General features: G+C 33.7%; 1 protein-coding gene across 3 annotated transcripts in view; it reads left to right on the forward strand.

Moving 5' to 3' along the window:
* The window catches only part of SFMBT1 (Scm like with four mbt domains 1), a 170,991-nt gene that overhangs the window by 31,243 nt on the left and 115,065 nt on the right, over positions 1 to 24,683 (forward strand). The window lies entirely within an intron of this gene.

Below are 24,683 nucleotides of genomic sequence, written 5' to 3' on the forward strand. Positions count from 1 at the left end.
AAAGAATACATGTACTAGGTCGTTAAACAAAGAGCAATATTAACACTGTAAGGTGTTATGGTCCCACAGGTGTCCTTACATTCGATGGCTGCTTAATAGTCCCAAGAGGTTATATTTTTGGATTACCAAGTAACTGTCACCAGAGATTTTAAAAGGCATAATGTAAATTGTTAGCTGTAAATGTAAATCTGACATCCCATTGGACAGAATTTTAATAGGTCATAACTTGCTTTCATGGTTGTGGTAAGAGAACTGCCTCATTTTTTTTTTAAGGACAGTAGAATGCCTAAAAATGGTTAATTACTAACATATAACCTACCTGGAATTTGAATTTGAAATATATATCATTATGAGACCACTAAATATAGAGCCAATGATGTTCGTGCTGTATTAAATCATCTGAGACAGAGGTAGACGCTGGGCTTCACTTTATTTACAATTCCACTATACAATGTCCCCTATAGGAGGAACATGGTGTGAGAGAGAATGGTGAACCAGTAATGGAGACATAGAACCCCAACTTGGATACTAACTACCTTTCTGTGTCTGTTTAGTCTAGTTCTGCTTTTTAGAGGATTGAGTGTCAAGAGTATTTCATGAGACTCCTTTGTGAAATGTATTTACCTTCATTTAAACACAGTATTGTCTAGAGTTAGAGGGAGATATGGGCCTCATTGGCTGCTCCACGCCACCAGAAAGGGATCACAATGGGCCTTGCTTTTATTATTTTCCTTATGGTTTTTATTACCAGAAAATTTAGAAAATTGTGACCTTTATAATGTGGTACCAGTTGTTTTTTAGTGACATTTGGTACTGAATTTGAGCCCATTTTCCTTTATAGTCAGTATGTGAACCTGTGGTTACTGGAAATTCTACCACAGTGTTTCTCTGTTTATTTGTAGACATTAGATAATTGATGAAATGAGTCATTAGATCTCCAAAGAAACAAATTTAAGTTCATTAGTTGAATCACTTCGTAAAACTCAGGACTCATTAAGAAATGTCCATGTAAAAATGGACTTAGATTTATTGTTTTAAAAAGGAGTGCAAGATAATGGTTTAGACAAATTTGTTATATTTATCTGAACTATTCACTTGTTTTTACCAACATTTAAAAAAAAAAAGCAGAGATGGTAGAAATTGATATTTTCTCATGAGAATTATTTTCCTTAATTTTCCTAAATGAATTTCCATATACTGAATAATTTAGGATTAGTGATGAGTTGCTAATTATTGGTCACTTATTCTTCCTTTTTTATGTCCTTGATTTCCTGATGCTTGTATTAACTGATTCTTTAACTTGAGAATCATTCACTGTTTTGAAAGTTCTTCACAAAAGCTAAAGTGTGTAAAATGGGAAGTGATAAAATGTATACAGGAAGTATTGTGATTTTTTTTTTAATTGTCCTCTTATGTTGATTTTTTTTTTAACATTTGCTGATTCAACACATTTTTTAATCAGGTGCACATCATTTAGTTCACTGTGTTAAATGCTGGGTATACTTCTTGTTTCACATTTATAGGTTATATTACTCTTCCTTGATAATAACCTTGTGATAGTGAAAATGGAGATATAGTTTAATTTAGCAGAAAAATAGAAAAGTTCAACTGTTCAAACTTATGTGAACCTGCTGCTGTAATATACTAACTCATTTACATAGAAATAAACAATAAATGGTAAATAATCTGCAAATTATATCGAGAGATTTTTGATGCTAAGTAACCATTAAAATTTTTATTTTGTAATTACTGCTTGCTTTATTATATTTCCTTTAACACTTTCCTGTGTCATTTAACTGGTCACTGGTGAGTTATTTATTTTTGAGGGCAGGATAATGATAGTAATCTAAATGAGAGAATTAAAGTAAAATGCCAGGGAATCTATAAAAAGTTCAATTTTTCTGCCATAGGATTTTTCATCAGTAATTTGTAATTTCATTAGCATTTGTTGTTTAACAGGGTTTTCTCAGAGCCAGACAAAATGTTTTAAGTGAACGCATACACTTGTTAAATTAGGCAAAACCTTGGGATTTCTGGTTGCCTGGGAGACTTGGAACAATTACACTTTGGGGAATGGGAGGTTAATGCATCTCTACTAATTTTGCTTTGATACTGGTTTTCCCTGGAATAATGCTCTATGTGGTCAAGTTTTTTAAATCTGGAAGAGCCAAAATATTAGGAATTTGGGGAGGGAATAGGGACTAAGAATATATCTTATAAAAAAAGTTTGCATGCTAAACCTTTATTAAAAACCTTTGGTTACTGCAATATTATAAGTATATGATTAAATCAGGCTATAATGGAATCTTCAGAGTTTAGTTTTATAATTATATTCAACCTTTTAGATTTAAAAAAAATAACACTAGCTATATATCTGCAGTATTTTTAAAAATGTTATGTTGATGTTAAGTGTTATTATAGTTGAGTGACCATAATGTTTTTGGCATTATTTAAGGTATTTTCATTGATCTCTGTTGTTTGTTCTTCCTTCTGGAAGACAACCAGGACATCAGGGAGATAATGCCTTGACATGCACATAATTTGGATTTAAGTGGGGGAGAGCTATGCAAAGTTACCAACCTCACTTTCTCCTCTGGAGCCAGCTGGGTCCAATGGCAAGGTATAGATCAGAGTGATTAGAGATTACCATAGATGAAGTGGGAAACCTTGACCTTTTTAAATTAAAGTCTTTAACAGATCTCAGTTTGATGGAGGCAACATTCAAACAGTGATTTAGGCTAAGTAAGAAATAAGGCAGAGTATGGCCTCATTTACTTAGTCACACACACACAAAAAATCAAACCCTTAGGGTTTCTGTTCCAAATAGAACAATTGCCATTACATTCATTTTGAGCCAATCCTGGCCCAAAATGTGACCAGGGCTTGGCCTGGGACTTTTTGTTGGCCAGTCCATGAGAGCTAGAGTGATTTTGGTTTAAGTTATGGTTTAAGGATATGATACCCTGTGTGGACAAGCGGGAGGAAGGGAAAGAAAAAAAAAGAAAAAAGCTATGTTGCTCACCTGGCCAGTTCCAGTTAGTTCCCCAGTGGAACAGCTCCTACAGAGGTAGTTGTTTTGTACATTGATCTCTAGGAGGTTTAATTAGAAGGTGGCATTGATGACTTTTTAAATATTTTGCTGTTTCAGTTTTGTTTCTCAGTTTGTAAGAAAGGTAATTTGCTCCATTTATGTTTTGGGGCTGATGAAGCAATAGAAATCTTGGGGGAGGGGCAGGGAAGATTTCCTGTTATATATGAGAACTGAGTGACTTTTAATGAGCAGTGGTTTTGATAGTATGTATTGTCTAGTGAGATTATATGTGTGTATCCCATTAAAGCAGAAGTCATAAAATAACAAGATGACACAAAGAGCTGAGAAATTTAGCAGTTTTTAAAGGGGTGTTAAGGTGTCAACATATTTTGCTGCTGAACCAGTACATGGATTTTATTGCTCATTTTTTATTTACATTTTTCATGTGTATTCTTTGTGACATTGCTCTGATTAGACTAGTGTTTTTCTTCTTAAATTTTGCCAGTGTTCTTATAGGTCAGTGGTTCTCAAACCTGTAGGTCTTACCATTACACTCTTAATTACTGCGGACATCCTCAAAAGAGCTTATCTATTGATATTTACTGTATTAAAAATAAGTATTATACTAAAAGTATAATTTGACCCTAGGGAATTCCTGGACCTCATTTTAAGAACTGGTCATTATAGAATGTACTTTCCTCTTTTAAAAACAAAATATAGTATACTAAAATAATATCTTGAGATAGAGATTATAATATTTTGACCTCTTTCTACTATTAAATTACATTGAAATTTTTACTATGGGATTGGCGTTAAAATAATCTATTTGGGAGTATTATTATCAGTCTAGCAGTATGTCAGCTATCCAGAAAATCCATCTATTGGGAGTTCAGCTCAGAAACCAGGAAGTGAGTCAAACAGACCTTTCCAGTCATTCAAAATATTTGTCACAAAGTCTATATATTGATTTAAAAATAATCCCTGTGGCCTTCACTCAGTTTTACTTTTTTTTGTTCAGTTTTTTCAGTCATAACAAACTCTTCATCCCAATTCTGTATTTTCTTGGCAGAGATACAGGTATGGTTTACCATTTCCTTCTCCAGCTCATTTTGCAGATGAGGAAATTAAGATACACAGAGTTAAGTGACTTGCCCAGGGTCACACAGCTAACATCTGAGACTGAAATTGAACTCAGGTCTTTTTGATTCCAGGCCTGGCATTCAGTTTACTGTGTGAAGGCCTAGTTGCCTTCAGTCTTATTTACTTAACAACTTAAAGAAGCTTGATTTGGTTTCCAATTTCGTTGTAGTAAATTAGAAGCAGGATTGTTATGGGCAAACACATTGACAGCTGAAGCCTAAAAGCAGGGATTAGAGTAAAAAACTATAAGTAGTAGCCCCCAAAAGGCAGCAGTCTTGGGCCATTTTAATGTGAGGGTTGATAGCTCAATAAATTCTTACAGTATATAGTGTATCACAATAGGTTAAAAAAATTGATATTTGTATAGTAATGATCGAATCTCAGAGTTGGACCATAATATACCTTTGAGGACATCTAGTTTTAATTATATGTGAACAAATAACTCTTTGACAAGTAATCTTCCTGAATCATAAAGAAAAGGCCAAATTGTATTCACTAATTCTTTTAATAAGTCATGAAAATATGTGATACATTTTAGAGATTTCCAAGTTTTAGTCTCTAAAGGAGATAGTAAAAATTTTTTTATTATTAAAGCTTTTTAATTTTTAAAACATATGTATAATTTTCAATATTTACCTTTGCAAAACCTTGTGTTCCAAATTTTTCCCCCCACTCTCTCCCCTAGACCAGAAGTAATCCAAGATGGTAAACATGTGCATTTATTCTATATATATTTCCCCAATCATCGTGCTGCACAAGAAAAATCAGATTAAAAAGGAAAAAAATGAGAGAGGAAACAAAATGCAAATAAACAACAACAAAAGGAGTGAAAAGACTATGTTGTGATCCACATTTAGTCCCTACAGTCCTTTCTCTGGGATAGTAAATTCTTAAATCATTTGAAAAATGGAATTAGAAAGGATGATTTATTTTTTAAGGGTTCTAAATAGTTGAAATTTTTCTAGATATTTTCTGATTAGCTTTTTTTTTTTTTTTTTTTTTTTTTTTTTTAAAGCACTTCACTAATCTGCAAAGCACTTTCTTCATAATAAAATTTGTTAGGTAAGTAAAGGAATACCAGGTTTCATTGTCATAATTTTGTTAATAGAAAACAAAATCTTTGCATACCAAGCGAGTATTTATAGTTTTAATATCTGAAGTCAAGTATTAATCCAAACATACAAAGAAAGAAACATTTTAATAAAAGATTAAGAGTTAATCAATGTGTGACACATTTTTATAATGCACAGGAGGTATGAATTTTATAACCATTTTTTATAAGATTAATTTTAGAATTAGTTTTTTTCCTATAGTTGAAGTCCTTTAAGTTTTTCTCATGGCATATATTTTTATATATAATGCTATAGTACATTTTGAAATACATTGTGATACATTAGTATAGGGCATTTTGAATCTTTTCTCTCACTATGTATAATACTGTTGCCAGCTAGAGAAAGTATAGTAGACACATTGTATATTCCATTTTTAACCAAAATACTTTGGGAGCTGCCTTTTTACTAGTATTAACATACAGATCTTAGAGAATTGACACTAAATGTCAAGAAGCTAGAATGGCTGTCTTTGCTTATTATTTGTTCTGTTCTTAAAACTGTCAGTGTTATGTTTTTCCCAGGCTTCGTAACTGAAGGTAGAATTTGCAAATGTCTTTGGAAGTAGTACATAAGATTATTATGACAAGGTTTGGTGCTGTTGTGCCATTAATGTAGTGATTGTTATATTCTTTCCACCTTCTGGACTTTATTAATTTTGTTTACATTCATGGTTTATCCCTGATAATGTTTTTTAAAAATTTCAAAGATAACAATGTTTATAGTTACTGAAAAGGCAACTTAAAAACAAGACTGAAAACAAACAAGAAAATGTGGGTTAGATATTCTTTCCAGGGTGAAGGGTGTGTTGTGGTGTGGTGTGGTGTGTGTGTGTGTGTTTTATTGTAGATGAGTTTATTTCATACTAAGCCTTTTATTATACTTAAGGCAAAACTGTTATATTAGAATTCTTTATCTCTTAATAGAATTAAGGGAAATAAGGCATGAGTTAACACTGGACAGATTGTCCTGAGGATAAATAAATGCTTTAACTTGGTAAGTATCTTAGGATAATCAAAGGAAATACTGACTTGATTTTGTATTTCAAGGCCAGTTTAATGCAAATGATGTACTTATTTTTTAATAATAGTTTTCTGTTTTTCAAAATACATGCAAAAAGAGTTTTCAACATTCATCTGTGAAAACATTCTGTTCCAATTTTTCTCTTTCCCTCTCCTCCTCTCCTCTGGACAGTAAATAATCCAATATGGTTGTGTAATTCTTCTAAACATGTTTCCATGTTCATCAGGCTGCAAAAGAAAAATCAGATCAAAAGGGGGAAAAAAGAGAAAAAGCAAACATACAAACACAAGAAGAACAAAAGGTGAAAATACTATGCTTTGATCCACAGTCTCCTTAGTTCTCTCTTGTAGATGCAGATTCAAATGGCTCTTTCCATCACAAGTTTACTAGAATTGCTTTGAATTATCTCATTGTTGAAAAAAGCTAAGTCCATCACAATTGATCATCACATAATCTTGTTCTTATATACAATGTTCTGGGTTCTTTTCATTTCACTTAGCATCAGTTCCTGAAAAATCTCTCCAGGCCTTTCTGAAATCAGCCTGCTCATCATTTCGTATAGAATAATAATATTCCTCACTCAGTTTTATAGTACTTTGTCACTACAAAAAGGGCTACTACAAACATTTTTGCACATGTGGATCTTTTCCTCTTTAATGATTTTTTTGGGATGCAGAACAATAGTTGCACTGTTAGGTCAAAGGATATGCAGTTGTATAGCCCTTTAGGCATAGTTCCACACTGCTCTCCAGAATTAGACCAGTTCACAACTCTATCAATAATGTATTAGTGTCCTAGTTTTATCACATCTCCTCCAATATTCATCATTATTTTTTCTTGAAATGATTCCATTATTTAAGATTTTACTATGTTGCACAAATTCCTGATCAGAACAAGAAGGGATTGCCTGTGATTTTTGTTATTTCTATAAGAACATATGCCTAAATCCTTGAAAATTGGTCGGAAACCATGGATGTGATATTAAGTATTACCATAAATCAATTTCTTCTTCCTTTTCCTCCTCTTTTTCCTCCTCTTCCTCAGTCCCCCACCCCCAGGCAATGGGGTTAAATGACTTACCTAGGGTCACACAGCTAAGAAGTGTTAAGTGTCTGAAGACAGATTTGAACTCAGGTCCTTCTGACTTCAGGGCTGGTACTTTATCCACTGGACCACCTAGTTGTCCCTATAATATATTCTTAATAATATTTATATCACCCCTCAAAAATTTTTTTGTGAGGATCAAATGAGACATCTAGTACATGAGAGTACTTTATCTATAACATGTAGGGAAAAGTAAGTTAATACTGTAACCATTTTGAATGGAAATCTTTCTTAGATGTTTTGCTCCTTGCTGAATAGCTTTAAAGAATTTTAAATTCTAAGCAACTGGGAAACAGTCTACTTATCATGGGCATTTTGTCCCTGTTATTAAATTTACATTACTGTTTTAATGAGTAATTAGTTTTCTTGGAATCTTTTGCCTAGCAGGATTTTTCTTTTTCTTTTGCATTCTTCCAACCAATGAGATAAGCCTGATAAAAAATATTTTTCTTTATTTTGCTGATTTTTCTGATCACTTTAGAATTTTAGAAAAGTTTCTAGGCATCTGCCAAGAGCACCTGTAGTTTAATTCTTGTTTTGGCTCTATCTCCCACCTTTTTCCAAGATCATATGGAAAAATGGGGAGAATGTGAGGAGGAGATCATTGGGCTAGCTATTGTATGAGTAAAGAGGATCTCATAGATCTAGAGTTTGAAGAGATGTCAGAAGTCATTAAAGTAATCTCATTTTACAGCTAAAGAAACTGAGCCTCAGAAAAGTTAAGTGACTTGCTTAGAAGGTCAACACCCAGGTAATGTCAGAGGTTGACCCCTGAGTTCCACCATCGCAGAGCCAGTGGTCTTTTCACTGTATCTCACACAGAATTAATGCTGCAGTGCTTTATAAAGAAATCATGATTCAATATATATAGGACTGCTTGCCATCTGGGGGAGGGGGTGGAGGGAGAGAGGGGAAAAAACGGAACAGAAGTGAGTGCAAAGGATAATGTTGTAAAAAATTACCCTGGCATGAGTTCTGTCAATAAAAAGTTATTATAATAAAAAATAAAAAAAAAGGAATATAGTATGCATACTATACAATACAAGCATAATAATTAATCTATTACAACATATCCTAGATAAAACTTACTTTAAAATTTCATTTTTTTTCTTTCATTTAAAGAAAATTTATTATTTTTTTTAACATTCCTTCAAAACACAAATGATTTGGGATTATGTAAAATGCTAAAATTAAAAGATTAAATTTAAAAAAAAAGAAAAGAAAAGAAATCATGGCCAAGGATTAAAATACTAAATAGAATGTTGAAGTTGGATCATTTTATGCTGACCCTGTGTTTATAATAGTTTTTAGCAAGTACTGTCTCTTTGTATAGTATTGCTTTTTAACCTGTAATTCCTTCCTCCTTTAACTCAAACATACTACCTGTTGAACTCTTACGTTTGTTCATGTAGTGTTGAATCTTGAATTGTTGTTTCTGTTATGTTTTTCAATGTTTTCCTTTCAGTCTCCATCATTTTTCCCCCCTTAAAGCTTATAATTTTCAGAAAGTGCTCCTGAAAGATCAAACAGCTACATATTACCTTTCTTTACAGTATTTAGTGGTGGGGTCAGGGAAAATCTTTAAAAGAAATTGACTGAAATTCAGTTCATTATATTGTTATACTTTTAAGATTTTGTGCTAGATGTAGAAATAACACTACTACTTTCCACCCAATGGTACAGATTCTAACCTGCATATATATTTTTTCCTGGCAATTCCTTTCTTTGTCTTAATATAATTCCTATGTGGAAGTTATATCTATTTGATTTCTGGAGGCTTTCCTTTGGATATATCTGCACTAACATTTTATAAAATTTTCCCTCTTCATATATAATGTTAAAATGATTTTCTGTTTTCTCAAATCAGATTTAATTACTTGTTAGGGGAAAAATGTTTTCTAGATGTGTGTGGTGACACTTACCATATTTATCTACAGGTCACTTTGGTAACCAATCCTCAAAATACATTCCAAACTGGAGATAAGCAAAGAAGGCCTCAGGGCCAGGACAGCATCATGGTTCAGTGGAAAGAACAGGTGTTAAGAGGCTCTGGGTTCAGCTCAAAGTACTCAACCACTTAATATAAATATCCCTCAAAAAATATAAAAGTATCTCTGTAAAATGGGTGGATAACAAAGTAATCAACATAGTTTGATTAATTATTAAATATATAGGGGATTCTGGATACACTATCCCTCAAATCTTATGATTCATTGTATTGTTGAGATGATAGTGAGTTTTCAAAAGCTATACCAGTTTAGTTTAGCTGTGGCAGATCCTACTAAACTGAAAAATTTCAGAGCAGTGATCTGATAATAGATCATATACTTTTCATCTGAGGATCAACCTAGTCAAGCACAGAATTATCACCAGAAGGTTGACTGCCAAGTGATGATAGCTTTCAGTTATAGCAATTCATGAAGATCATCTACTTTAAATGGGTTTCCATTGACTCTAGTGTTAATATTACTTCATGATCATGACATTAAAGTTTTTTTGAGGTTATCATCTGGGACTGCTGTTGTAATTGGACATCCAGAAAACTACTCCAGATCTGAGATATTCTGTGAGTTGACTTGCACTAAAAAAATCCACAATGCTTCAGGAACAAACTCTCATTACTTTGCCATCTTCTTTCTTTCTTGCTTGGTGCTTTTGTAATGGAGTGTGTTTTTTGGTCTAATAATAGTCTCTCATTTTATTTTAATAGTCCATAGACAAGAAGCCATTTGAGCCTGGCTTTGCACTTCTTTCCTTGGCTGTTGTCCTTGCTTTGAATCCCTTCACCAACTGAACCAACTCTGTATTCATGAAATTATCTTTCTGCTTTTTATTGACAGGTAGATTCTTAAGTCTGAGTCTTTTCACCAGTTCACTTGAACAAGTTTGATATTATGCTTTATCTTATTCATTCTTCCTTTGACAGCCAGTTTCGGTAGTATATATATAATACAGAATTAGAAGACATCTTAGCCCTATGTTAAAAGATATTATTGAGAGGTAACTTGGAGTAACAGATAGAGCTCTGAAATTGAGGATAGAAAGATTTAAATTTGAATAATTTGAATCTGGCCTCTGGCAATTATTATTAATATAATCCTGGACAAGTCATTTAACGCTTCTTAGTCTGTTTCTTAATTTTGGAAAATTAAGATAATAACGATACCTTTCCCCATTGCCCCAAGTAATTATGAGTGTCAAATAAGATCATATATATATATATATATATATATATATATATATATATATAATTTTTGCAAAGCTTAAGGTACTGTATGAAAATGAGTTATTGTTTCATTCTTTTTTCCACAGGGATAAGGTGGAACTGATTCTGGGACAAGTAACTCTTATATGATTTTATTCCTTGAGGTTTTGCATATGATTTTATTCCTTGAGGCTTTGCTTATAGATATTTTGGAGTTATTCTCTTTTGCTTTTGTGGCTCTAGTTTCCCTATCATCATAATAGTTTTTTTGTGGTAGATTTATTTTTTATTGTTTTGTTTTCTCACTTCTTACTTGGTGACTTCAGATTTTATCTTAGAGTCAAACTGTACATTTTTAAAGAGAATGTCTAGGCTGGTCCTATAGCTGCTTTGTTATTTTCCCAAGACATCAGGGATAGCAAGAACTAGGGACTTACCAGCTTTTTGTGTTCCCAAAGTAGTCTGATCCAGGACAGGTCTTATTGCTTCTGTTCTGGTCTGAGTTCTTCAAGTTCCTGATGTGGGTTTGGGTTTGAATGACAGGTTTGTGGGCTTGTTCCATTTTTGGAGTTTCAGTAGACTATTAGTGGAACTGGAAATTTTTAACTGGTCCTTTAGGTTTGGAGTCATAGAGTTATTAGGTTTCCCTTTGGTCTAGGATTTCTACTCTCATTATTCTTTTGTAGGTTTCAGACTTGACTAGAAGTTGAATCTTTGACTCTGATCACTCCTGGAATCAGAGCCACACATCTACTGTTTACTTCTGAAACTGTTTCTTGCTCAGAACATAACCTAAGGTTTGGGACCACTCCTCACCCTGGAAAATTCACCTCTAGGTGCAGGTCCCTTTCTCTTTTGGCTCTGGATCCTGTTTAATTTCTAATTCAGTAACCTGGTACTTAATTCTATCAACTTTGCTCAGGTGGAAGCAATATAATTTGCCATAGTTACTGGCATTGGAGGTTGGATTACCTTTTCCTCAAATCCTGCCCAATGTAGACTAAGCTAGTTTCTCTTTAAAAGATTTTTAAACTGTGGATGAAATTTAATTGACTTAGGGAACTAAAGCTCAGGTTGTGATAACTTTTTGCTCATCCAAGAGTATAAAAAGATCTGTGGACTTTCAAGCCTTTCAGACTTGATGGAAAAGTTGCCTAAGTCACCATACTGTTCCCTGCTGACTACTGAACACTGATAGGTTTCTTTGTGGAAGTGGTTGTGCTATATATCCTTATTGAGTACTCTTAATGTGCTATAGCAAATTTAAATCTCTTTTATTGAATAATTGAATGACCTGTAAGTCCTTTTCTGTAACATCCTCTGTTTTCACCAAAAAATAAATAAATAAATAAATAAAATAAAAATAACATTACCCTCCCCCCCAAAAAAACCTGCAAGATTCGGCCATTCAGCCATTTAATACTTCTTTGTTGAAATATTGTTGGCCAAATTTATGTGGATGTTTCCCACATGTTTTTTTTTTTTTTTTTTTACTTCATTCTTAGTTCTTTTTTCGTAGACGCGTATAGGGATAGACTACTTTTGCTTACAGTAAAAGTATTTCTGCAGATTTTTGACTTGTTGATAATATGCTCCAAAAATGTTTGTTAATTCTCTTTCTCCTTTTTTATTCAGTAGGTGTTAATTTTTCTATGACTGCTTGGGCTTATGGGCTATTTGTTTTGCTAATATTGTATTGATTTTTGTTAGGATACTTTTCAATTATGTTATAGTTTATTTTTCATTCTTGAAAGCATACATTAAGATTAGTATTGCCCAGCTGTTAATTGCTTTAAACATATTCTTTGCACTCTGCTTTGATTTCTGCATGCCAGCAAATCTCTAGTGTATTCAGTTACATAGCCTTCTCTTTGATATTTTTATGCTTGTGATGTTTCTTCCCTGGAGGAGACCAAGATATTTGTAGGTATTGCCTTTATCTATTGTTGCAATGTGATATCTGCTTTCAGGTTCGAAATCTGTCGCTTTCTTTTTTTGTTATGCATTAAAATTTTTACGCCAGTTTATCTTGTATATACATGTACAGAGCAATATACAGTACGAAAACATAGTTGTTTTCATGTTGTCTCTCATTAGACTGAACTTCTTAAGAACAATTACTTTTTTGTTGCTGGTGGTTTTTTGGTTTGGCCTTTCTTTGTACCTCTTTTGCTTAGTATGATGCCTGACACAAAGTAGGTTTTTCATAAATACTTGTTGACTTAATTGAGTTCAAATGTCATCGGTCTGCTATCATTGGAGGAAGATTCCATGTGTTGAAGAAGCTCTTTAATGTATTTTTTTTGGTGGCAACGTATAGCTTGATATCATTTATGTATATCAAGTGATAAGATATTTCAATTTGGCTTCCTCTTTAATTTAGAAGTCATATATAATTCTGTTTAGAAGAGATAGTGATGAATTTTAAAAGACACAGACATAATGGACTTAAATTGTCCTAGAAAATACCATGTTTCATATGAATTGTTCTTAATATTCCTGTATTGATGGTATGTTTTAAGTAGAAAATAGTTTCTTAAGGACAAAAAGGCCCCACTAACTTCCTCACTGTGCTTGGATCTGCTTTATATTTTTGAGTATTTAACCAAGCCATGAGTGCAGAACTAAACCAAAAGTTTTTCAGTAATCAACAAAATCTATGTAATTCTTACTTTAAGAGCAACTTGTCCAGTAATTATTGGGTTTATAACAAATTGTTCTTTTATACTTCTGGGACTTTTTGGCATACTCCAGCCAATGTGTTAATTTCTTTAGTTTGTAGGCATTTTTGTAAGTGATACAAGCTGCCAGTGAGATGTATAGAGTATACATAAAGATGTAAAGATCACTGTTTTTATTTTTTTGGAATGGATATGGGATGCCTTCTGTTAAGAAAATTAGCATTGCACTAGCCCTGAAATCAGGAGGGAGTTCAAATATGGCCTCACTTAACAGTTAGTAGTGTGTATGACCCTGGGCAAGTCAACCCCTATTGCCTCCCTCCCCTCCCCTCCCCTCCAAAATAGAATCAGTCTTGCATTTGAGAACAAGCTGGTAAAATGTTTTGCTAGCAGTTCTTCATGTACTGATCCAAAGCATTTGAATCACTAATTATGGATTTTATCTGGTTTTCATTTTTTTTTTTTTTTTACACTGACTGTCCTGATACAGGCTCTTATCAACTCAGACCTGGATTGTTGAAGTAGCCTTCTGGTTAGTTTTCCTGCCTCAAGTCTCTCCCTACTCCAGTACATTTTTCACTTAACCACCAAGGTGATCTTTCCAAAGCAGGAGCGTCAGGCTCTTTTTGCCAAGGGCACATCCTTGGAGAGTCAAATAAATTATCATCTTATACAAATTAAGGAAGTTGTTGTGCCTAGCTTTCAGCTCATCATTGCTTGTGTTTGCCTTAGCAAATGACTTTGAGAGTGGGTTCCTTACTTCTATAGTAAAATATAGGTCTGACAATGTCAACCTAAAATCTCTCCTCTTCCCCACTTAAATTTTAGTTGCTCCTTATTACCTCCAGAATCAGATGTAAAATTTTCTGTTTGGCATTTAATAACTTGGTTTTTTCTCTATCTTTTTAATCATCTTACAGTGTATTCTTTTCTATATAGTTTAACAGTAATGATTGTTTTTGCTGTTGCATGTGTCACTTCATCTACCAATACTAGTAGTACTTTTTCACTGGCAGTCTTCTATGTTTGAATTCTCTGTTTTCTTCTCTGCCTCTTGGATTTTATGGACTTCCAAATTCAAGAAAAAGAACCTTTCTTGGTTCCACCTTACTACTAGTTCTTTCTGAAATTACTTACCACACACATTGTATGTCTTGTATGTTCATAGTTGTTTACATGTTGTCTTCTGCATTAAAATGTGGGCTCAGTGAGGATAAGAGACTGCATTTTTTTCTTTCTTGGTATTCTCCATTCTTAGCATAGTTCCTGGCACACAGTAGATGCTTAATACATGTTTGTTCCTTTATTCTTTTTATGACTTCTCTCCTGACTTTCTGGATTTCTCTGTGCCCCAGTAACCTCATCAGTAGATGTCACTACCCCTTCAGCCTTCTCATGCTACTCCTGAGTTCTTCTCAGAATCTCCATTTTGAGGAAGCACACAAGTAAGTTGTACTGACTCCTTCATTTGTTCTTAACTTTGCCCCAGACCTTCTGGACTTCACCACACTTATGACTTCTCCTTAAGCTTCTTAGCACTTCCTTTGTATAAGCTTTCTTCTTTTATTAGAATATAGGTTTCTTGAGGACCTGGATTATTTTTTTTTCTGCTTGTATTTTTTATTCCCAGCTCTAGTATAGACAACATAATAAGTGCTTAATAAATGTTGATCTAATTATTTTGTTATTTATCATGTTAATAGTACACAAATCTTATGTTGCTTGTTTGGTCAGATTAGCATTTTAAATTAGACTTATTGCAACCATCAGGTCAGAAATTTTATAAGACCTCATTTTCTTCATATCAAAATTTCTTTGACATAATTTACCGCCTTTTCCTCTTTCCTTATCTACTTGCCAAGATTTGATTTTTTTTTTTATTTGATTTTTTAAAAAAATTTATTTCTTTAGCAGATTGTATTTTTAATCATTCTCATTCTCTCTCTTAATTTTCAGCCTTTCTTATCAAATTGTTCTTTCTTCCTCTTTCCTCCATCTTTAAAAAACTTTCACAAGATTTTGCTATCTCATATCTTTCCTTTCTTTCTCAAAGTCCTTAAAAAAATTGTTTATACTTGCTACCTACCTTCCTTTACTTTTGGCACTCTCTCCAACCCTTTTCAGTCTAACTTCTAATCTCATCACTGAAATGAAAGTGCTCTCTTAATGTTATCAAGGATCTCTTAATCAAAAAATCTGATGATCTTTTCTTAATTGTAATACTTATCTGCCTCATGCATTTGACACCATCAGCTCTGGGTTTTTGTGACACAACATCTTACTGGTTTTCTGTCTACATGTCTGACCGTTTTTTCCCTCAGTCTTGAAGATTCTGTTCCGTGCCCCTTTCTCTTCTCTCTCTACATTCTCTTGGTAACTTTAAGATTTTCTATCGTTTTAAGTGTCATCTCTATGCTGATGACTCATAGATCTAATATCCCACCCTAATCTTTCCTGAGCTTCAGTCCTTTATCATTTAAGCTCATCATACTTGCCTAGTTGACATGAGTATTAAAGTAATTTTCCTTAAATGTATTTCTGGTTACGTGAATCCAAAACTCATTCAACTCTATTGATTTCCTATTGTCTTTAGAATAAAATATAAACTCCTCAAAAGTCTTATACCTGACCACAATTTATCTTTTCAGTTGGACATTATTTCATTTTCTGTATTCTGTTCTAACCAAACTGGCTTTCTTTCTGCTCTTTAAATTTGACACTCCTTTTCTCCCCCTTAAGGTGCTTTTTTTGCACTGTCCATCCCACATACCTGAAATGTACTCCTAATTTTGCCTCAGAGTCCTTCTTCCTTTAAGATGAAGCTTAAAAATTTTTTTTTTTTACATGAAGCTTTTCTTTTTTTGCCTGTCTTCCTAAACTTTTCTTTAACTACTTTATATTTATTTTTATTTATTAATGTTATATTTGCATTTTATTTACATAGGCACTTTTCTCATCAGTTGGAATATAAAACACCTTTTGAATAGTCATTGTTATGTTCTTTTTACTGTATGTCCAGTACATAGTACATTAAGAATAGAAGATGGTTATTATAAGCTTATTGATTAATTTTGTGATTCTTACTTTTCTCTGGTTTCTTTTCTTGCCAAACTATTAAAGTTTTTGATTTACACCAGATTTCCTTGTTCTGTGTATTATTTCCATTCCTATATTGCATTATTCCATTCTGGTTAGTATTAGCCTTTTAATTTTTGCTTTTATTTAATGATTAAGTGAATCAAGAATTTCTCACATGCTTTTGTTTTCTGGATTCTTTTCTGCATGTTTATTTTTGGTTGCCTTTAATTGGGCAATACAATAGTCACATTTTCTACATCATATGTATATATTTTAAATTTTTAAAATTAAAAAATTTAAATTGTTTTCTCTTCCTTTTATTCTGCTCTCCTCCACCCTCTTTGGAAGAAAAAAATCTTTGTAACAAATAGTCATAGTCAAGTCAAAAATAAAATTCCCACATTGATCACCCCTAAAGATGTTTATTTTTGCATATTCACATAATCATTTATTAGGAAGCTAGGTAACAGTTATTTGTTTTTGTTTTTGTCATCCTGGCAGTTATTCCCTTACCTTTGGCTCCCCTTCCCCATGGGAGGCTTTGCATTAGGCTTTGAAGGTGTTACTATTTTTATGGAAATAAACCAAGATTTCAAGTGCACTCAGTTCCTCTATATCAAGCCTTTTCAAGTACTTTAATACTGTGACCTCAGTATTTTCGATTTTCAGCATTCAAATGACATCAAATGTGGTCTCCTGAAGTTTTTCCCACTGGTTTCCTCTATTTCTTTATATTGCTGTTATTATACCTTCTGTCATATTAGTACTCATAGATCCTCCCAAAAGGCCACAGATATTTTCTCCCAAGACTTTTAGTTTTTCTTAATGAATACTTTGTATTTGTGCTGATAGGTTTTATAGTCTACTTTTTGACTCCAGCAATTGCCACTAGTTCAGATTTTGACTCCTCTTCTCTTAACACTTTAACATTATGGACTTTTTTACTTTCCATAGTTTTAAGCTACTGTTCTTCCCCTCTTTCCCCCAAAGTTCCCATTCTTATTAAAGGGTAGAGCAGTATTTAACTTTTTTTTTTCATAATTATAACTTTTTATTGACAGAACCCATGCCTGGGTAATTTTTTACAATATTATCCCTTGCACTCACTTCTGTTCCGACTTTTCCCCTCCTTCCCTCCATTCCTTCCCCCAGATGGCAAGCAGTCCTATACATGTTAAATATGTCACAGTATATCCTAGATACAATATATGTGTGCAGAACCAAACAGTTCTCTTGTTGCTCAGGAAGAATTGGATTCAGAAGGTATAAATAACCCGGGAAGAAAAACAAAAATGCAAACAGTTTGCATTCATTTCCCACTGTTCTTTCTTTGGGTATAGCTGCTTCTGTCCATCATTGATCAATTGGAACTGAGTTAGATCTTCTCTTTGTTGAAGAAATCCACTTCCTTCAGAATACATCTTCATACAGTATTGTTGTTGAAGTGTATAATGATCTCCTGGTTCTGCTCATTCCACTCAGCATCAGTTCATGTAAGTCTCTTCAAGCCTCTCTGTATTCATCCTGATGGTCATTTCTTACAGTACAATAATATTCCACAGTATTTAACTTTTAGGTAATTTTCTTTAAAGTTTATCTCTTTGAGAATGTTGTAATATGTATGTCTTTAGTCAGTTGACATTGTTTGTACAGTCATTGTTCTGACTTCATTTTTGATAGTTCTAACTCTAGTACCTAACATTTCCTTATGTTGTTCATACCACATAAAATCCATTTATTATCTTTATCATTGTTTTTAATGAAATAAACAGTCCTTGTTAAGATTCAACTCCCACTAAAATACAGCAATGTTGTAACTTAGCCGTGGTGCTATTTTAGCTTCAGTTGTAATTACAATAGCAATATGCAGCAACACTTCAGTACTTCATTTGACACAGAGGAACATAACAAGTTAATGATAAAACAACTGGTCTGGCCTGAAAACCTTTCTGTATATTCAAACTTTAGGGGAGAAAACATTTAAAAAAATCTTCAGTGGATTCCTTTAGTACTAGGGTATGAAAATACTGTACAGGTTCTTAATTCAGGCACCTTTCACTTCTCCCTCTCTTGTAGCATCTGAAATCTTTACCTGTAGAACCTCCATTAAACCATTCCATTCATAGCTGTACCTCGTGAGTGACTTTTTATATGTATACTTTTTTTTTAAATAGCTTTTTATTTACAAGATATATGCATGGGTAATTTTACAGCATTGACAATTGCCAAACTGTTTGTTCCAACTTTTCCCCTCCTTCTCCCCACCCTTTCCCCCAGATAGCAGGTTGACCAATACATGTTAAATATATTAAAGTATAAGTTAAATACAAAATAAGTATACATGTCCAAACAGTTATTTTTGCTGTACAAAAAGAGTCCTACTTTGAAATAGTGTACAATTAGTCTGTGAAGGAAATAAAAAATGCAGGCGGACAAAAATAGAGGGACTGGGAAGTCTATGTAGTGGTTCATAGTTGTTGGAATCTTTACAAAGTGTTAAGACATTGGAGTTGATAGAGACAATAGTTATCTGATTTGGCATGGTTCAGTGTGATTGATTTGATCTTAGAAAGAGACATTTTGGGCCAGAACTTGAAACAAGGTATTAAGTAGAACTGATAGAATAATGCTTGTGTTCACACCTTTAGAGAGCTCATAAGTATCTAAGTACTCAATGGAGTTCACACTTTTGGGAGAGTTCAGGGTTAGGGTTTTGCACTCTGGGAGATAACCCAGAATCCCTCTCCCTCCAGAAAGCGGAGTTAACCTTTGGGAGATCACATATATAGAGGGAGCTCTTGGAGCTTTGGGAACTGATTGGAGGTACTTACTTGAGGTACCTACTTGAGTTAGTTACTTGGGGAGTTATTAGAAACTCTGGGAGCTCGAGAGAGTTTTACTTGGAGTCGGAGAGAGCTCTCGGAACCCACAAGCCCTATCTTCGAGGCAAGAGATTCATTGCATCTTCTATCTTGGTGCTGGCTGGAAGCTGAAGAAAGCAGAGGCAAAAGCCAAGGACAAAGCTGCAAGATCTCTTGGAGCCAGGCAGAGAGATAGGCCTCAACTAACCCGGCTAATTTGGAAGGAGAAATAAACGTTTGTATTTTTACCAGCTGTCTGCGATTTTGGAGTAATTATTTATTTCAACTGAGATAGGCTGCCTCCAGAAAACCTTCGCACATAGTCATCTCCCAGAGTTCTTTCCTGGGTGCAGCTGATTCAGTTCATTACTGCTCTGTTGGAACTGATTTGGTTCATCTCATTGTTGAAGATGGTCACGTCCATCAGAATTGATCATCATATAGTATTGTTGTTGAAGTATATAATGATCTGGTCCTGCTCATTTCACTCGGCATGCGTTCTTTTAAGTCTCTCCAGGCCTTCCTGAAATCATCCTGGGGTCATTTCTTATGGAACAATAATATTCCATAATAGTCATATACCTTATGTGTGTACTTTTATCAGACAACTGGAAGATAACATTAGTAAAAAGCAAAAGACAATTTTTTTCTTAGACAAATAGCTGTAGCATGATTGAGTGACAAGACAATATATCCCCATTCATATGTAGGTTACCTTTCTCACAAATTGCCCATAGCACTGTTAGAGGAGAGCATATACAGGCCTACAATCAGGGAATGTTTATTAGGATCTGCAAGTAGGGAACATGTATATACTTGGACCATGAGACCAGGACACACAAGTGGCTAGGGCAATTTATGAATCTGACCCTGTGAAGCTGCCTTTGATGTTTTAGGTGGCGTCATTGTTCTGCTCTCTACTGGGCACCAGTCTTTATTCTTCACTGCCTGTATTTTTTCACTAGGGATTTTTTGTGGTTTTAATATTGCTGAACTGTTCCTGACATATACTAGGTTTTGGCGTCTTTAGGCTCATCTCCTTTTCTCCTATTCTCTGTTTTGATGTAGTGGCTGGTAAGCCTCTTTCTGGCAAAAGCTCTTCCCCCTCCCACTTTTTAGGATGCACTTAAATATTCATAACTGAGGTTTCTGAGCTCCCACCTAGTGACAGGCACTTAGCAGAAGCTGGCAGAATGTTCCAGTCTCAGAAGTCTTTTTTTCTTGGTGCAAGCTTGAAGTTTTTAATTCAAACCAACTCACTGACTTGGAGCTATAAAATTCTTCCTCATCTTGACTAAATGCTTGATCATTATTTTTGTTAAATTCCTCTTGATCGTCAGTCTTTGTCCCTAATCCATTTCAAGGTCTCTATCCAACAAGAACCCCACTGGAACTGTGTAGCAGCTGGGAATTGTGTGGCAGCTGTAACAGTTAGACTTACCTCAATCCCATGACACTTACTGATTGACATGCAAAGGAGCGTTGGAGCAAGAACAAAAGATTAGTTGAAGTCGGCTATTAGTCTTCCTCAGTTTCTTATGCCTGCCATTATTATGTATATGTGCCAGCAACAAAATCACTGACTTTTGTCTAGCATAAAAGTGCTGGTGTTTAAATGAATTATTGAAGTTATTATTGGGTTTTGTTCATTATACGGAATTGTTTCACTTTTTGTCCTTGACATGCTTAATGTCCTAGGACATTAACCATTCATCTAACTGGCCTGCGATTTCTTCACTTTAGTATTTTGCCAGAACATCATCTGTGTACAGTCCTTTCCCTTCCTAATCTTGCCTCTTTAATAAATCATTTCAGCTCTATATTATTCTCTACTCTTTAGTCCCTTGTTCCCTTTTCTTACAATTCATACTTTGCCAAAAACCCAAACCATGGATTATTTCCATAATTCACTTCCTCTTTTCCTGCTCCCATTCCCCTATCTGGAGTTGAGGGAAGTCTTGCATGAGTGTTTGAATGAGTCCACTACAAATTTGTTATCTGATTTTAACTGTGCCTTTACTCGAACAATGTAATCTTTTAATTTTTCCCTCTCAGGGTTGTTATGAAAATCAAATGAGATAATATATATAAAATGCTTTGCAAACCTTAAATTAGCATGTTTTTTCTTATTATTTGCTGATTCTTGTTCTTACTTTCCATAGTAACTTTTCAAAATCTTTATTCTCCCCAAGTCTTCCACAGCACCACTTCTGCTCCCAATCAGCTAATGTCCTCATCTCATGTCTTAGCAGTAATGGAAACCATTTGTGGAAAGCTCCTTCTCTAATATGACAACCCTTCCCCCTCAACTTTGACATTAGCTACCATTTGCCCTTCACTTAAGTCTTTGATGAAGTAGTAACCCTTTTCTTCAAGACCATCCATTTTACATGTATCCTTATTACCCATTAGAATCCTACACATTTTATATGCAACCTTGATCTCATTTTGTCTCATCTTTTCAAGTAGATTACCCCAACTGTCATCTTCATCCTTTAGTCTTTCCTTATTTATCAGTCAGGAAACATTAAGTACCTCATGTATGCCAAGCACTGAACCTAAGTGATGGGATCTAAAGAAAAGTAAAAGACAATCTGTCTCTGCCCTCAAGGAGCTCAGGGCTAATGGAGGAGACAACATGAAGATAAATCCTGATTACTTCACTACAAAGACACCTATATTACCACCATTTTTAAAAAAAAAAAATGTCATTTTTTCCAATCAGGAAAAAAATGGCATTTCTCCTTTCTACTTTTGCCCCTCACACTGAAGAGAAAAAAGAAAAAACAACAAAATTTGTATTGCAATAATAAATATATAGTCAAGCAAGTCAATTTTGTACATTGACCATATTAAAAAAAATATGCTTCATTTTAAACTTTTCCTTTATCAGGAGTAGAATGTTTCATCATTAGGCTTTAGGAATCTTGGTTGCTCATTTTTCTTAGATTAGGAAAAGTTGTTTGACTTTACAGTATTGTTGTCTGTGTATAAATTTTCTCCTAGTTTTACTTACTTCACTCTATATCAGTTCAATACAAGTTTTCTCAGATTTCTTTGAAACCATCCCCTTCATTTTTTTCCTACATCACAATAGTATTCTATATTTATTTCTATAACTTGTTCAGTAGTACTCCAATTCACGCATATCCCTTCAGTTGCCATTTCTTTACTACCACAAAAAGAACTATAAATATTTTTATATATCTTTACAGTTTATTTTGCTTAAGACTAAATTTATCCTTACTCTTCCACTAATTTCCAGTTTTCTCTCTTCTTCCTTTTTCATCTTATGTTGCTGTTGAGTAAAATTTGCTTTGTATGTCTGTATATATTTTTCCCTCAGTTGACTAGTGCAGCTGAGATTGAGATTGAAGCGACAGCTATTTCCACTATCCCTTTTTTCTACTTGGCATTCTGGCTCCATGTGATAATTTTCCTTAGCCTTTCTTTCTCTTTTCTTTTTATGATATTCCTTTTCCTTTCTTCTTTTTAAGGTCAGAACCTAACTGTGATCTACTTCCAGATTTTCTGTTTAAGTAAAAATTCTTCTGTGACTCATAACACAATAAGATAGTTTCAAAAAGAATAATGTATTATCTCCCAGTATTTGAATAAGCAGTTTGTTTTCATTTATTTAAAATTTTTTTTATTCTTTATTCATATATTTTTTTAAATTTATTCTTGTGTTTGAACTTAAAACGTTCTGCACACTTCTTGCCTTTCATGAGGAATGCTCTATTGCATTATAAATTATCCCACCCCCTCGAGATTATACTCAGTTTTACTGTATAAGTTGTCTGCCATAAGTTCATGTCCTTTGCCGTTTAGAGTAGTGTATTCTAAGTTCTTTGCTCCTTGATAGCGGTAGCTATTAAAACATATGTGATCTTACCTGTGGCTCTTTAGGACTTGAATTATTTCTTTCTGACTGCTTGTAGGATTTTTTCTTTGACCTGATGATGTTTTTGGGAGTTTTTATTTTGAGATTTCTTTCAGGATGTAATCAGTGGATTCTTTCTCTTCCACTTTGCTTTCTGGTTCTAAGAAATTTGAATAGTTTTCTTTTATGATTTTTTGAAATATAAGTCTAGATTTTTTTCTTGCTTTCAGGTAGTCCATTGATCCTTAAATTTTTTTCTCCTCAATTTCTTTTCCTTATCATGCTTTTGCTATGAAGTATTCAGTTTTCTTCTCTATTTCCAGCCCTTTGATGTTTTAATATTTTTGTTGTTGTCTCATGAAGTCATTTGCTTGTATTTGGTCTATTCTAATTTTCAAGAGTTCACTGCTAAGGCAAGCTTTTGGTAATTCTTGTGCTGACATGTTAATTCACTTCTTAATTCTTTCTTTCATGGTCTCATTTCTTTCCCAGTTTTTTTCCCCTTAAAGTGCTCTCATTCAATATATTTAAAATGTATTTTAAACTAAAAACCCTCAATAATTCTTGCTTCATCAGTTCCTGGAATTTTAACTGATGCTATGTTTTTCTTTAAATCTTTGCTTATAGATATTTTGGAGTCATTCTCCTCAGCTTTTTTGTCTTGAGTGTTCCTATCACCATAACTGTTCCTGTTGGTAACTACTTCTCTGGTAGTAAGCTGCATATTAAGTTTTGAAAGCATCATAGAATTACATAGAATTCCCAATCCCTATATTTTTGTCCACCTGCATTTTTAATTTCCTTCACAGGCTAGTAGTACACTATTTCAAACTCCGATTCTTTTTGTACAGCAAAATAACTATTAGGAAATGTATGCTTATATTGTATTTAATTTATACTTTAACATACTTAACATGTATTGATCAATCTGCCATGGGGGGGAGGGGATGAGGGAAAGGAGGGGAAAAATTGGAACAAAAGGTTTGGCAATTGTCAATCTGTAAGATTACCCATGCATATAATTTGTAAATAAAAATCTATTAAAAAAAAAAAGCATCATAGAGCCTTGTCAGAGTTGATAGGAGGCACTTAGGAGGCCTTCTTGTCTAATCTTTCCCTAAACAAAAAATCCTTGACAAATGGTTATTTAGCCTTTCTTTGAAGATCTCTAATAATTGGGAACCCACAACTTTCAATAGAGCTTATTATGAAATTTTTCCTTATGTCAAACCTAAATCTCCTTTTTTCAACGGGAACTCTTTGTTCCTAGTTCTGTCCTTTGGCATTAAACAGAACAAATTAATCCCGTGACCAAATGACAGCCAGCTTTCCCCCTTCCTCCTTTCCCTTCTTGAATATTTTACTTTTTTCTAATTACATGTAAAAACAAATTTTAACATTTTTTTTAAATTTTGAGTTCCAATTTTTTCCCTTTCTTCCACTCTCTGAGATGGCAAACATTTTGACAATGTTATACATGTGCAATCATGCAAAACATTTCCATATTAGTCACTTTAGGGACGAAACACACATCTACTCCCAAAAAACTAGTGGAAAAAAAATAAAGT

Source organism: Sarcophilus harrisii, chromosome 1 (genome assembly GCF_902635505.1).
Source record: "Sarcophilus harrisii chromosome 1, mSarHar1.11, whole genome shotgun sequence".
Classification (NCBI taxonomy): domain Eukaryota; kingdom Metazoa; phylum Chordata; class Mammalia; order Dasyuromorphia; family Dasyuridae; genus Sarcophilus; species Sarcophilus harrisii.